At 45.9% G+C, this 16,505-nt stretch overlaps 1 pseudogene; it reads left to right on the top strand.

Moving 5' to 3' along the window:
- LOC149278059 (uncharacterized) overlaps positions 1–16,505 on the top strand; it is an 82,529-nt pseudogene that overhangs the window by 12,898 nt on the left and 53,126 nt on the right.

The raw sequence follows: 16,505 nt of genomic DNA, 5'->3' as shown, positions 1-16,505 counted from the left end.
GGCCCTGGAGGCAGCTCCAGCCCTCCCCATGGCTGTGTGCCACCCTCCCCGCCTCCCTGCCTGGCTTAGCCTAGAGAGCAGGTCTTCAAGACATCTGCCACTCAGAGCTATTGCCAGCCCACTTGGTATATATACCCTGCAAGAGGCATTACTTTCAGGTTACAGTGAGCAAAGAAAAAAAGGCCATCAATCGTTCCTGTTTCCCTGGGAGTCTAAATGCCTCCTCATCTTTTAAATGTATACCACTCAGTATTGTTGTAATTCTTTATCACAGGGTCGTTTTTGAGGCCCTAAACACCTTTCCTTGTAATATGCAAATTTCTCCCGAAGCTGACCAATGGGAAAGAAGCAATCAGCCCCCCTCCACTTGGGTTGCTTTTCAATGGCTTGGAAGGAAGAGATTTTGCCTTGCAAGTTGCTGGTAAATAATAGAAGGCTTTGGGGTTGCAAAAGGCTGCAGAAATAGTTTGACCCCCCCCCCTTAAACATCCATGGCTCAGTGCTATGGGATTCTGGGAATTGTAGTTTCTTGTGGCACCAGAGCTCTTTTGACAAAAGGAGACTGAATGGAGGCGTTGCCTGGCTGGGGGCAGAGCCTCTTGCCAGCAGTGAGAAGGCTGCGATGATGAGGAAAAGCAGGGGCTCCTCTGGTGGTCCTGGCCACTTCCCTTGGCTCCCTCCCTCCCTCCTCCTCCTCCTCCTCCTCCTCCTCTTCCTCTCAGAGCTCATTCACACTCCCTGGCTTTTCTCCCCCCCCCCCCCTCTGCACTTTGAGACCCCTTTAACTGACAAAGCTCAATGCTCTGGAATTCTGGGGTCTGTGAGGCATTTGGCCTTCTCTGTCAGAGAGCTCTGGTGCCACAATAAACTACCATTCCCAGGATTCCATAGCACTGAGCCCTGGCAGTCCAAGCAGTGTGTTTTGGACACAGAGATCTTCCAAATGAATCCAGTCCCTAGCTTTTATATCTCTCACACACACTGCAGGAATAATAACCCACTTTGAGACTGCTTTAACTCAGTGCTAGGGAATCCTGGGAATGCAAGTGTTTCGGAGCCATTGAGACTTCTCTGTCAGTCATGGCTCTGAGGCCACAATAGACTACAATTCCCAGGATTCCCCAGCACTGAGCAGTCTCAAACTGGACCATTTCCTCAGTGTGGATGCACCTGGGGAGGAATTCTGGGCACTGCAGTTCAACTACGTTTGGAGGGTTATGGGACTCCCTGTCAGAGATAGCTCTGGGGCCACAATGTACTACAATTCCCAGCATTCCCCAGCACTAACCCAGGACAGTTAAGTCACTCTCAAACTGGATTATTTCCTCAGTGCGGATGCAGCTTTGGTGAGGAACTCTAGGCATTTCAGTCCAGCATTGTTTTATTTCTGCAGTGTCTTTTGGACCAGAGACAAGGTGACCAGGCATCCTCCTCCTTTTCCAGGACATGTCCTCCATTTGGATCATGGCTAAGAAGCATGGATTTATAATTACATGGGTGTTTTTAGCTTTTATTTTTGGCCATGTCCTACATTTTTTTGCTTGGGTGCCCTACATTTTGGGGTGAGGGCATTGGTCACCTTGGTCAGACAGCTTTCCAGGGGTTAACTGCCATTCTGCTGTGGTGCTGGAACAAACCACCATTCCCAGAATTCCATAGCATTCAGCCGAGGCAGTTAAAGTGGTCTCAAACCAGATTATTTTTCCAGTGTAGATGCAGCCCAAGCCTTTTGCCTCTCTTATGCCTGAGATTTCAAAGCCCAGCCTTGCCACCACAACAAACTACAAATCCCAGGATTCCATAGGATGGAGTGATGAGAGTGAAAGCAGTGTGGCAGCAGCCTAAGTATGCTTAATGCAGTTCTTAACATGGTGCACCTCTTGCCTACAGAGTCTCACAAGACTTTTTTGTTTAACAACTTGTACCCATTAACTCCATTTCATGTCTCCTTTATTTAGTGGGGAGGAATACAGACAAAACAAGTCAAAATGAAGAAAAACCAAAGTCTCTTAACCAAAGGGTTTGGTTGTGGAATAAGCCTCTGAAATATGCAAGAGGCAATGTTAAAATAAAGCCATGTTCAATGCTCAAATGTGCTGTTTGGAATGGGGAGAGGGGGGTGGCCAGAAAGGGAAGTAGATTTCCGTGATCTGTCTACGAATAATGTCAAAATGTCCTCCATTTTGATCATGCCTAAGAAAGATGCATTTATATTAACATTTCTAAAAAAGCCTCAATTTTTTTGCGTGTCCTCCATTTTTAAAAAAATGTGTCCTACATTTGAAAATGTTGTCCTGCATTTGTCCTACATTTGTCCCGGTTTGGAGGTCCTCACTTATGGCAACCCTAGATGCTCCCCACTTCAGCAGTCCCTTTATGCTTCTCTGCCCTTGGCACTTTCCCTCCCTCCCTCCTCCTTCCCATCCTTTAACCTACATCCCTTCAAGGGGGTCCAAGGCCCTTTCAGCATTTTCCCAGAACCGGGAGGGGGGTAATCTTTTAGGGGCTGAAGGCCTTTCTCCTTTTCCTCCTTTGCAGGGTTGTTGTGAAGGAAAATCCAAATCTTGTGGGCCTCTATGCCTAGTTCCGAGGTTACCATGGGGGTGTCCCTCTTCCAGAAGGGGCTTTGGGTCCCTCCATCTGCCTTCTCTTGTCTGTGTCCTAAATTTGGGCTCTTCTCTCCTGCCCAGATAGAGCCCCTTCCCCAAGACCCCAGGGAAAACTCCTCCCACCCAAAAAATGTTATTTCCAATGAGGCATAAGAATGGAGGGTCTTTCCTCTGCCCCACTTTCCAGGAGGAAGGGGGCTCCTCAAAGCCCTTTTTACCTTTGGATCCTGATCCCCTCCATGGCCATACCTCTCTCCAAAGGTCCCTCCTGCCCTCTTTTCTCCTAATAACCCCCCAAGTACCTAGGCCTCAAGGAATCCCCTGAGGAGAACAAAGGGAAAGAAAGAAGGAGAGGAGGCCTGGGAAGCCCGCTCCCTTTCTTTGGGGAGAGAAGAGGGGCTTTCTTCCTTCTTATAACCCCGAGCCCTCCCCCCCTGGGAGACCCTCTAGCCATTCCTTCAATAGAACGAGAGCTCTCCCCACTTCCTTGCCTCTCTCAGAACAGACTGTGAAAGCAGCAATGGCTTCAGGTGTGAGACTGCGCAAGCACACATACATCGAAAGGCCCCTTCTGATCATGCACAGGGATCACCAGGGCCTTACTGCTGCTGCTGTTCATTCTGCTGGCGGCCTGTTCTTATAACTGGGAATGGAGCTGAGGGCTGAGGAGAGAAGAAGGTGTCAGTTTTGTGCAAATTCAGAACTTCTGTGCATCAAAGAGTCCAATGTGTTGAAATAGCAAAGAACTTTATTGAAAACATAGTCAGAAATTCAGTGTTTAAGCCAGAACTGTCCTCCCCAAGCCAAAGGATATATTGAAACCCAAAACCTAAAACTCCACCTTCTACCAAACCTAGCCCCCACCTACAATTCCCACCATCTATCCCCCATTATTAACCAGCCCCACTTTGCCATCCTTCTCACATGCACAATCTCTCCCTGCCCCAGACATTCAAAGAAGCTAGCTCCCTTTCTGTTACTACCGGTCCCCAACTTTCTTCAGCCAACATCAAACAAATTCTGAATGCTATCATTGGTATTCTAGCTAGCTCCAACAAATCCCAGCCCCCCGTCTAACTAACCTAAACCATGACCCATAATCCCCAGCCAAATTTATAACCCAAAGCAATTATCTATACTAGTAGCAATTAAAACCTAAACTTAACAAAACATAACTTTAAAATATAAACAGACATATGGACAGACAAACCGTACATATAAAATCATAAGGGCCGTTTCTTAGCACCGCTGGATTGAAAAATAGTTTTTATTCCTTCTTTACAAAAATAATGTTGGTTCACTGATTGGATTTGTGTGGCTTCTCTCCTGTGTGGATTCTCTGGTGTGTCAGTAGGGTTGACTGCTGAGAAAAACAGTTCCCACAATGCTGGCATTTGTATGGTTTGTCTCCTGAGTGGATTCTCTGGTGTGTCAGTAGGGTTGACTGCCGAGAAAAACAGTTCCCACAATGCTGGCATTTGTATGGTTTCTCTCCTGTGTGGACTCTCTGATGTCTCACTAAGTCTCCCTTCAAAGAGAAACATTTCCCACAATGCTGGCATTTGTATGGCTTCTCTCCCGTGTGGATACTCTGGTGTTTCAGTAGGGATGACAGCTGAGAAAAACAGTTCCCACAATGCTGGCATTTGTATGGCTTCTCTCCTGTGTGGACTATCTGGTGTGTCACTAGGTTTGACTTACAATTAAAATATTTCCCACAATGCTGGCATTTGTATGGCTTCTCTCCTGTGTGGATTCTCTGGTGTGTCACTAGGCTTGACTGCCGAGAAAAACATTTCCCACAATGCTGGCATTTGTATGGCTTCTCTCCTGTGTGGACTCTCTGGTGTGTCACTAGGCTTGACTGCCGAGAAAAACATTTCCCACAATGCTGGCATTTGTATGGCTTCTCTCCTGTGTGGATTCTCTGGTGTGTCAGTAGGTGGGACTTTTGAGAAAAACATTTCCCACAATGCTGGCATTTGTATGGCTTCTCCCCTGTATGGACTCTCTGATGTGTCACTAGGCTTGACTTCAAATAAAAACATTTCCCATAATGCTGGCATTTGCATGGCTTCTCTCCGGTGTGGACTCTCTGATGCATGACAAGAATCGACTTGTAAGCAAAATGTTTCCCACAATGCTGGCAGTTGTATGGCTTCTCTGATGTGTGGACCCTCTCATGACTGACAAGTTCTTCTGTAAAGAAGGATAATGACAGATAATACTGAATATCAGATTTAAGAGAGGAACGTGTTAGCCCAAGCCCACCTCTCTATGAGGTGAAGAAACCCAAATATCAGTGTTTGGTAATATGCAAGAATCAATGTATATATAGATGGAATAAAGTGTGAGAGTGAACCAAAGTACACATTTTAGAATAGAGGCCTCTGGGAGAGTGGAATGCAGAAGGGAGGCAGATGTGAAGTTCTTCAAGGTGAAGCATTTGTCCAAGCACTTAAAGGAAACAAAGAGCATTAGGAAAAGACTAATATAGAATGTAATTTCACTGGCAGAGGTTCCTCTGAGTGCCACCATATCTGATAAGGAGCAAAGGGGTGTAGCCAAAGGTATTTTAAAGTATATTTAAATGTATTCATGTATCTGAACTATGATTGTTGGAAATGTATATGTTTGGAGTGCAAAGTGCCCAATAAAGTGATGAAGATGAGTTTTCTTTGTTTGTTTTCCTATAAAGGTAGCCATTTTCTTTGGCTCTGGGCCTCAGTTTTGTTAGAATGGGAATTCTACTGAGGACAGCTAGCTTTGAATAAATCTGAATTGTTAACAAAATCTGGCTCCTCTGCCTTACTCTATTCTGTCACAACCTTTTAAAGCCTATCATCCATAACACCTATTTGATATTAAATTAATAAAGTTGGAGTGGGTGACCTGAGCATGATCCTGCTGCTTATGCCCCTAAATACATGGAACGATTGTATCCTTACTCATATGAGCTAGCAAAGAAGAGACTGGATGGGGACTGCCTTGAGGGAATCAGTGGAAGCTGATAGTCAAAGGGCCGTTGAAAAAATATTCCATTAAACATGAGTAAAAATATTTTGATTGACAGGTGGCATGATTTCCAGTGAGACTGCCATAGATTCTTAAGTCAGAGCACATGGCATGATGCAAGCTAACTGCAGAGGATGCTTCATGCTGTGTGGCACCAGAAGATGAATCACAGCCAATACAGTATACTCCTCACATGTGGATTGCTGTGGATAGGATTGGATAGGAGTTGTATATACAAGAGATGGCGAGCATGATGGAAGTCAGAGAGGAGAGCTTGCAAATACTTTTATTATTTTGCAACTCAAGATAGAGAACTCCCAAAGATTCAGATGAAATCAACTGTGTCTGTGACTTATTTTTAAGTGTGAAAAGTAGTCAGTGCATTGCCAAAACCTGTACCTGGAATTTTTTTCCCATACTTTGCTAAGTTGAGCTGCATCTGGGAGCATCATGCTCACATTGCGCTGTACATTGGCTTTTGAACAGGACTGGAATTCAGAGCCAACAAGGACCTGAGGACCGGTGTGCTAATCCCTTATGTCTGAGGTATTTGCACCAAGCACCTATTGCATTCAATTTGATTTTGGACTATATTTTCCCCACCCAGAAAACATTCTAAAGTGATTTAAACCTTATAGAAAACTCAGGTTCTGCCCACTAGCAACAATTTCAGTATAAATATTTCAGTCTTGTTGCAGACAGACTCTCTGTTGGTTTACATTGCTAAACATCTCACTACACTCACCAGCTCCACTTGCCTTGGGAGTTACTGACTTCTCTCCCCATTCTGGACCCTCAGCAATTGGAATCAAGTTCTGTCTAGGTTATGTATTACCATTAGCAAAGCCTAACATCTATTCACCACTCCCACCTTTGTTACCTAGTTCTTGTGTGTGCGTGTGAACACTTATATGTGTGTGCAAGCGTGTACAGTGCACCTATGTCACATGCGGGCACGCCTTGGGCGGATTTCAGCATACACTAAAAGCCACACTAGGAAAAAGGGAGGTGTGCCCCATAAGGGTTAATGGCGCCTGTGACTGTGCCGGGCACAGACATTCCACTGCGCGGAGCACCATTCATGTAAATAGGGCTCGAGAATACACTGAGTTCCCCTAATGCCGGGGGGGGGGGGGAGAACGGGATGACTCCCGAGGCCACTGTTGCCCCAATCTCCCCTTTGAACGAAGTATGAAATTCCCCTAAAAGCATAGCACTTGGGAGTGTCCTCCCCAGACTCCAGCATTTCGGGTAACAAAGAGCCTCTGGAATCAACCATGGAGCTAAGCAAGCTCAGGTTGGAAAAGAAACATTAGAGAAAAAGGAATTTTTCTGTCGCCTTTTCCTCTATTCATAGACATTGCTCATAATTTCTAAATGGAACCCCTTAATATGTTTGAAAACAAGGACTTGAGCCGGTTCTCACCAGTTCAGTTCTTAAAATCTGTCAGGGTGGTGGCTGCCTCCCAATCCCCAAGGCCCCTCTCCTGGCCCTTCCCAGAGGTCCCTTCCTCTCCGCACAGAGCTAGGCGATCCTGGCTTTGCTCCTGCCTTCCCCTCCTGGCTCCCATAGCCTGATCCCCTTCCCTTTCTCCCTCTGCTCCCCAACCTTCCCTCTTGCTCATCTGCACTGCTTCAGCATCTCATATTCAGCTTCCCTGCCTTTCAATTTTTCACTTTCTCTCCGTCTCTCTATCACAGACACATACCCACAGAGTGTGATTCAAAAAAAGGATACTTTGAGGCTCATTGGTTGATAATGGCAGGATAAGCAATATACAAATAACTCATTGGCAAAGGCAGAGCAAGGGGGCTGGGACTTGGACTCCAATTTTGGTGAGGGTCAAGCACCAGGGAGCAGCCTTAAAACATTATAAGACAGGCATGGACTACTGATGGGGTTTGGAGGAGACCTCAGGGGCAACCCCACATTGTATTGCCTGGGGGAGGGGAGTGAAATAATATTTTGCCCCTCAACATCCCACAGCATCCCTTTGGGGAAATGGAGGCCATTTTGCCACTGTTGGGCCCTCTCTGAGCCATTGCAGACCCAAGGGAGGTCTTTCCCCCAAGAAGACTCTCCAGAGCCTTTAAAGGATGGAAGAGGGGCCAAAAGAGGTAGGAAACTTGCCCAGGGATGTGCTGAGTACCATTTGGGTGAGAAAAGCATTAATCTCTATGGCTTTTCCCCACAAAATCCTATAATAGGCAGTTTAGGATGGAGTATTTAGAATCCTTAGAAACTGGAGAGCAATAGTGCCTCAGTGAACTACAGATTCAAATATTCTACAGGATGTTGCTATCACAATTAAACTAGGCTTGAAAGGGATCTAGGACTCCTAGTAGACCGCAAGTTGAACATGGGCCAACAGTGTGATGAGGCAGCTACAACGGCCCATGTGATTCTAGGCTGCATCAATACAGGAATAGTTTCTAGATCAAGGGAAGTAATGGTGCCACTTTATTCTGCTTTGGTCAGGCCTCCCTTGGAATAATCCTGTGTCCAGTTCTGGGCCCCACAATTCAAAAAGGATGTTGACAAATTGGAGCATGTCCAAAGGAGGGCAACCAAAGTGGTGAAGGGTATGAAAGCCATTAAGCTCTATGAGGAGCAGCTTAGAAAGCTGGTTATGTTTATCCTGGAGAAAAGAAAATAAAGAGTGGATATGATAGCCATGTTTAAATATTTGAAAGGGTGTCATGTTGCGCAAGCAGCAGGCTTGCTTTTTGCTGCTACAGAGAAAAGGAGACACCACAATGGATGCAAGACACAGGGAAAGAGGTTCCACCTAAATATTAGGAGGAACTTCATGACAGTAAGAGCTCTTTGACAGTGGAATATACTCCCTTAGAGTTTGATGGAGTCCTCTTCTTTGGAGGTCTTTAAAGAGAGGCTGGATGGCCATCTCTTGGGGGTGATTTGAATGTGTATTCCTGCATGGCAGAAGGGGGTTGAACTGGATGGCCCTTGTGCTCTATTCCAACTCTATGATTCTATTATTCTAGTGGAACCAAAGCAACATGATAATATAGTATGAAAGGAGCCTCAGTCTTTATAGAACAAGCAACGGATTCAGGTTCCTTACCTACAGAAACCACATTTTCATAATTGTCCATCATTACATAATTGTACATCAGTCTCTGTTTCTTGGTCAACAGTTTCCATTCATCCTCTGAGAAATATACAGCCACATCCGCAAAGGTCACCTGCAACAGAAAATAGCCCTCATCCAGAGAGTGACTAAGCAAAAGGGGAGGAAAGCACATGGTGCATCCAAATATTATTTCATCACTTCAGAATTCAGTCCAGGAAATAAAAGTTTAAATTCTGTTAGCAAGCAAAAAGCTACTGCCTTCCCCCCCTTTTTTTATTGTGGTAATACATCTTTTTTTTTTTTTTTACAAAGCTTGCATGTTTACAACAAGATAAATAAAAACATATATCAACAAGCTATAAATCTGTTATATATTAGGCTTATTCCTGATAACTCTCCACAAGAAACTGTATAATTTTATCTTTTAATACAACATCTTATTCCCCTATCTCTAGGTATGAATAGAAAGGTTTTGTTTCTTGTACCTCTCCTTACTGAGCAGCCGCTAAATAAAGTCTTACAACTTCCCAATCCTTTCTCCATTTAACCATATCCTTCTTGTTTATTAATGCTGTTAATCTGTCTAGATCTTTCAATTCTTGAATTTCGTTTTGCCAAGTCTCTATTTGTGGGATTATTATAGGTAATTTCCACTTCTTTGCTATTATCCTTCTGGCAGCCGATATTAAGTATAATAATATTTCCCAATATTTCCTTTCTTCCTCTGGGTCTAGTAATGAGGTCTTGTTTAACAGATATATTTCTGGTCTGAACTCAAAATCATTTTTTAATATTAACTTTATTTCCAAATGAATCTTCACCCAAAATGACTTTATATATATGCTTTGCCACCACATATGCAAATATGTACCTATTTCTTTTTGGCATCTCCAACACCGGTTATCCTTTAATTTATAATTTTTTCTAGTCAGCATGATGTTTGATACCATCTACACTGGTACCTCGGGTTACGAAATTAATTCGTTCCGCTATTCCTTTCGTAAGCCGAAAATTTCGTAGCCCGAAACACATTTTCCATTGAAAATAACTAATGCGTTCTATGACCTCAGACTGAACCTGCAAGTCAAAACAAAGGCACAATAGAGGCCTATTAAGCTAAGTACCCTACAATACAAGTTGCCTGAGGCACTAAAGAGCTTAACAATGACTGGCAGGTCCATTCTAAACTTTCTAATGATCTTAACAATGACTGGCAGGTCCATTCTAAACTTTCTAATGATCTTAACAATGACTGGCAGGTCCATTCTAAACTTTCTAATGATCTTAACAATGACTGGCAGGTCCATTCTAAACTTTCTAATGATCTTAACAATGACTGGCAGGTCCATTCTAAACTTTCTAATGATCTTAACAATGACTGGCAGGTCCATTCTAAACTTTCTAATGATCTTAACAATGACTGGCAGGTCCATTCTAAACTTTCTAATGATCTTAACAATGACTGGCAGGTCCATTCTAAACTTTCTAATGATCTTAACAATGACTGGCAGGTCCATTCTAAACTTTCTAATGATCTTAACAATGACTGGCAGGTCCATTCTAAACTTTCTAATGATCTTAACAATGACTGGCAGGTCCATTCTAAACTTTCTAATGATCTTAACAATGACTGGCAGGTCCATTCTAAACTTTCTAATGATCTTAACAATGACTGGCAGGTCCATTCTAAACTTTCTAATGATCTTAACAATGACTGGCAGGTCCATTCTAAACTTTCTAATGATCTTAACAATGACTGGCAGGTCCATTCTAAACTTTCTAAAGGATAAAGAAAAAAAGTTTTTTTCTTATCTTTGCTGGTCTTGGCATCAGAGTGAGGCAGGAGAAGGAGGAGGAGGAGCTCTCAAATCATCACACCCATGACCAAAGCAACCCCAAATCTAAAAAAGCAACCCCATGGTCACACTCTATGGCCCACATCAAATCAAGGCCAAACATGCAAAACTCACATCCCACACTCTCAAATCATCACACCCATGACCAAACCACCCCAGAACCCAAACTCAAAGGCCAGAAACCCCAAATCTAAAAAAGCAACCCCATGGTCACACTCTCTGGCCCACATCAAATCAAGGCCAAACATGCAAAACTCACATCCCACACTCTCAAATCATCACACCCATGACCAAAGCAACCCCATGGTCACACTCTCTGGCCCACATCAAATCAAGGCCAAACATGCAAACCTCACATCCCACACTCTCAAATCATCACACCCATGACCAAACCACCCCAGAACCCAAACTCAAAGGCCAGAAACCCCAAATCTAAAAAAGCAACCCCATGGTCACACTCTCTGGCCCACATCAAATCAAGGCCAAACATGCAAAACTCACAGCCCACACCCCACACTCTCAAATCATCACACCCATGACCATACAAAAGTGTTTTTCTTATCTTTGCTGGTCTTGGCATCAGAGTGAGGCAGGAGAAGGAGGAGGAGGAGCTCTCAAATCATCACACCCATGACCAAAGCAACCCCAAATCTAAAAAAGCAACCCCATGGTCACACTCTATGGCCCACATCAAATCAAGGCCAAACATGCAAAACTCACATCCCACACTCTCAAATCATCACACCCATGACCAAACCACCCCAGAACCCAAACTCAAAGGCCAGAAACCCCAAATCTAAAAAAGCAACCCCATGGTCACACTCTCTGGCCCACATCAAATCAAGGCCAAACATGCAAAACTCACATCCCACACTCTCAAATCATCACACCCATGACCAAAGCAACCCCATGGTCACACTCTCTGGCCCACATCAAATCAAGGCCAAACATGCAAACCTCACATCCCACACTCTCAAATCATCACACCCATGACCAAACCACCCCAGAACCCAAACTCAAAGGCCAGAAACCCCAAATCTAAAAAAGCAACCCCATGGTCACACTCTCTGGCCCACATCAAATCAAGGCCAAACATGCAAAACTCACAGCCCACACCCCACACTCTCAAATCATCACACCCATGACCATACAAAAGTGTTTTTCTTATCTTTGCTGGTCTTGGCATCAGAGTGAGGCAGGAGAAGGAGGAGGAGGAGCTCTCAAATCATCATAGCCATGACCAAAGCAACCCCAAATCTAAAAAAGCAACCCCATGGTCACACTCTCTGGCCCACATCAAATCAAGGCCAAACATGCAAAACTCACATCCCACACTCTCAAATCATCACAGCCATGACCAAACCACCCCAGAACCCAAACTCAAAGGCCAGAAACCCCAAATCTAAAAAAGCAACCCCATGGTCACACTCTCTGGCCCACATCAAATCAAGGCCAAACATGCAAAACTCACATCCCACACTCTCAAATCATCACACCCATGACCAAAGCAACCCCATGGTCACACTCTCTGGCCCACATCAAATCAAGGCCAAACATGCAAAACTCACATCCCACACTCTCAAATCATCACACCCATGACCAAAGCAACCCCATGGTCACACTCTCTGGCCCGCATCAAATCAAGGCCAAACATGCAAAACTCACAGCCCACACCCCACACTCTCAAATCATCACACCCATGACCATACAAAAGTGTTTTTCTTATCTTTGCTGGTCTTGGCATCAGAGTGAGGCAGGAGAAGGAGGAGGAGGAGCTCTCAAATCATCATAGCCATGACCAAAGCAACCCCAAATCTAAAAAAGCAACCCCATGGTCACACTCTCTGGCCCACATCAAATCAAGGCCAAACATGCAAAACTCACATCCCACACTCTCAAATCATCACACCCATGACCAAACCACCCCAGAACCCAAACTCAAAGGCCAGAAACCCCAAATCTAAAAATGCAACCCCATGGTCACACTCTCTGGCCCACATCAAATCAAGGCCAAACATGCAAAACTCACATCCCACACTCTCAAATCATCACACCCATGACCAAACCACCCCAGAACCCAAACTCAAAGGCCAGAAACCCCAAATCTAAAAATGCAACCCCATGCTCACACTCTCTGGCCCACATCAAATCAAGGCCAAACATGCAAAACTCACAGCCCACACTCTCAAATCATCACAGCCATGACCAAACCACCCCAGAACCCAAACTCAAAGGCCAGAAACCCCAAATCTAAAAATGCAACCCCATGGTCACACTCTCTGGCCCGCATCAAATCAAGGCCAAACATGCAAAACTCACAGCCCACACCCCACACTCTCAAATCATCACACCCATGACCATACAAAAGTGTTTTTCTTATCTTTGCTGGTCTTGGCATCAGAGTGAGGCAGGAGAAGGAGGAGGAGGAGCTCTCAAATCATCATAGCCATGACCAAAGCAACCCCAAATCTAAAAAAGCAACCCCATGGTCACACTCTCTGGCCCACATCAAATCAAGGCCAAACATGTAAAACTCACATCCCACACTCTCAAATCATCACACCCATGACCAAACCACCCCAGAACCCAAACTCAAAGGCCAGAAACCCCAAATCTAAAAATGCAACCCCATGGTCACACTCTCTGGCCCACATCAAATCAAGGCCAAACATGCAAAACTCACATCCCACACTCTCAAATCATCACACCCATGACCAAACCACCCCAGAACCCAAACTCAAAGGCCAGAAACCCCAAATCTAAAAATGCAACCCCATGGTCACACTCTCTGGCCCACATCAAATCAAGGCCAAACATGCAAAACTCACAGCCCACACTCTCAAATCATCACAGCCATGACCAAACCACCCCAGAACCCAAACTCAAAGGCCAGAAACCCCAAATCTAAAAATGCAACCCCATGGTCACACTCTCTGGCCCGCATCAAATCAAGGCCAAACATGCAAAACTCACAGCCCACACCCCACACTCTCAAATCATCACACCCATGAACATACAAAATTGTTTTTCTTATCTTTGCTGGTCTTGGCATCTGGTCCTGGCATCTCGGAGTGAGGCAGGAGGAGGAGGAGGAGGAGAGGGGCAGCCCAAAAAGCCAAATTTAAACCAATTCAAGCAATTTAACCACTTCAGCCAATTCAAGCAATTTAACCACTTCAGCCAATTTATCCAATTCAAGCAATTTAACCAATTCAGCCAATTTAGCCAATGCCACCAATTTAACAAAGTTAACCATTTTTTAAAAAAGAATTTGGTGTTTTTTTTAAGGGTCACCTTTTTTTTAAGGGTCACCTTTTGCCTTCTTGGATGACGGTTCTCCCTCTCTAGTGAAGAACTGGTCCAAGGATGTCTGCTTTTGCCGGCCCTTAAGCAGGTTCTTAAAATGGCTAAGGCAGACATTATCAAAATGGGCAATGGCATGGCTGGTGAGCACCTTCTCAGGGTGGTGCTTCTCCACATATGAAGACACATTGTGGAATTGCCGCAAAATGTCTTTAATTTCTGCCGTTGGCAAAGATGCCCCCGCAGCCTCCTCCTCCTGGCCCCTGTCGAAATGGAGCACGTCCTCATCCACGGCCGAGTGTTGCATCGCCGCCAAGGCCTTCAGGTCCTCTGTTGTCAGGTCCTCGTTGTGCTCCTCGATGAGTTCCTCCACGTCCTCGTTGTCCACGTCGAGTCCCAGGGACCTTGCGATGGAGACGATCTCGTGCACCTCTTCCTCTTCACCTGGCTCAGCACCCTCGGACTGTGACCCTTCCAAGGAAGAAGCATCAGGCCACAGCTTCCTCCACGCAGCAATCAGGTTGCGCCTGGTGATCTCCTGCCAGGCCAAGTCCACCATCTTCAAGCACACGACGATATCAAAATGCTGCTTCCAGAACTCTCGAAGGGTCAGCTGTGTGCTCTCCGTCACATTGAAGCAACGCTTGAACATGTGCTTGGTGTAGATCTTCTTGAAGTTGGCGATCACCTGCTGGTCCATGGGTTGCAAGAGGGAGGTCGTGTTGGGTGGCAGAAACTGGACCTTGATGAAGGAGAACTCATCAAGGATGTCCTTCTCCAGGCCATGCGGGTGCGCAGGAGCATTGTCCAAGAGGAGGAGGCACTTCAAGGGCAAATCTTCTTCCTCCAGGTACCGCTTCACTGTCGGGGCGAAGACACTGTTGATCCACTCAACGAAAAGGAGGCGTGTGACCCATGCGCGGCCATTGGAGCGCCACATCACTGGCAACCTGTCCTTCTGGATGTTGTGTGCCTTGAAGGCCCTTGGATTTTCGGAGTGGTACACCAACAGGGGCTTGACCTTACAGTCCCCGCTGGCATTGGCACACAACGCAAGTGTGAAGCGGTCCTTCATAGGCTTGTGGCCTGGCTGTCTCCTCTCCTCCTGGGTGATGTAGGTGCGGCGAGGCATCTTCTTCCAGAAGAGGCCCGTCTCGTCGCAATTGAAGACTTGCTGCGGGACGTAGCCTTCCTCCTCCACCATGGCCTTGAACTCGACGACGAATGCTTCGGCGGCCTGGTGGTCTGCGCTGGACGCCTCGCCGTGACGGACGACAGAGTGGATCCCGGTCCTCCTCTTGAACTTCTCGAACCAGCCACGTGATGCTTTGAAGTCCGGGGTGGCTGGCTCCTCCTGCGAAGAAGTTCCTTCAGCTGCCTCCCTGCTGGCCAGGTCTTCGAAAATGGTGATGGCCTTCTCGCAGATGACCGAGGTGGTCACAGTGTCCCCGACTCGCTCCTTTTCCTTGATCCAGAGGAGAAGCAGGCGCTCCATCTCCTCGTGCTTCGGGGTCCTCTGCTTGGCAATCGTCGTCACGCCTTTCGCTGGAGCCACAACAGCTCTGATGGCCTCCTTCTGCTTGAGGACAGTGCCAATTGTCGAAAGGTTTCGTCCATACTCCTTGGCAATGTCCACCAAGCGCACGCCCCTCTCGTGCTTGGCGATGATGTCCTTCTTGTCCTCCAAGGACAAGGGAGCCCTCTTCTTTTTCTCACCGCTTGGCTTGGGAGCCATAGCTCAAGCCTAAAAAGGACAAAAGGCACAGGCACTGAGCAAAAGCCACAATTGGAAACCACCCCCACCCCCATGGTCACACTCTCTGGCCCAAACTTGCAAAAGTCCCACCCCACACTCTCAAATCATCACAGCCATGGCCAAAGCACACAAGAACACAAGCCCATAGGCCAGAAACCCAAAATCTGAAAATGCCACCCTATGGTGGGACTCTCTGGCCCACATGGGACCATGGCCAAAGTTTCAAAACCCACACTCCACACTTTGAAAACAGAAAAAAAAACCCAGCATGTCAAGCCCATAATCCACACATCTGAACATGCCACCCTAAAAGGAAAAAAAGCCAAAAAAGGCAAGCCAGCATGTCAAGCCCATAATCCACACATCTGAACATGCCACCCTAAAAGGAAAAAAAGCCAAAAAAGGCAAGCCAGCATGTCAAGCCCATAATCCACACATCTGAACGTGCCACCCTAAAAGGAAAAAAAGCCAAAAAAGGCAAGCCAGCATGTCAAGCCCATAATCCACACATCTGAACGTGCCACCCTAAAAGGAAAAAAAGCCAAAAAAGGCAAGCCAGCATGTCAAGCCCATAATCCACACATCTGAACATGCCACCCTAAAAGGAAAAAAAGCCAAAAAAGGCAAGCCAGCATGTCAAGCCCATAATCCACACATCTGAACGTGCCACCCTAAAAGGAAAAAAAGCCAAAAAAGGCAAGCCAGCATGTCAAGCCCATAATCCACACATCTGAACGTGCCACCCTAAAAGGAAAAAAAGCCAAAAAAGGCAAGCCAGCATGTCAAGCCCATAATCCACACATCTGAACGTGCCACCCTAAAAGGAAAAAAAGCCAAAAAAGGCAAGCCAGCATGTCAAGCCCATAATCCA

Source organism: Sceloporus occidentalis, unplaced genomic scaffold (genome assembly GCF_023333645.1).
Source record: "Sceloporus occidentalis isolate IW3139 unplaced genomic scaffold, rSceOcc1.0.p SCAF_202, whole genome shotgun sequence".
In the NCBI taxonomy this organism is placed as follows: Eukaryota; Metazoa; Chordata; class Lepidosauria; order Squamata; family Phrynosomatidae; genus Sceloporus; species Sceloporus occidentalis.
This window is presented reverse-complemented; position numbering and strand designations above follow the sequence as displayed.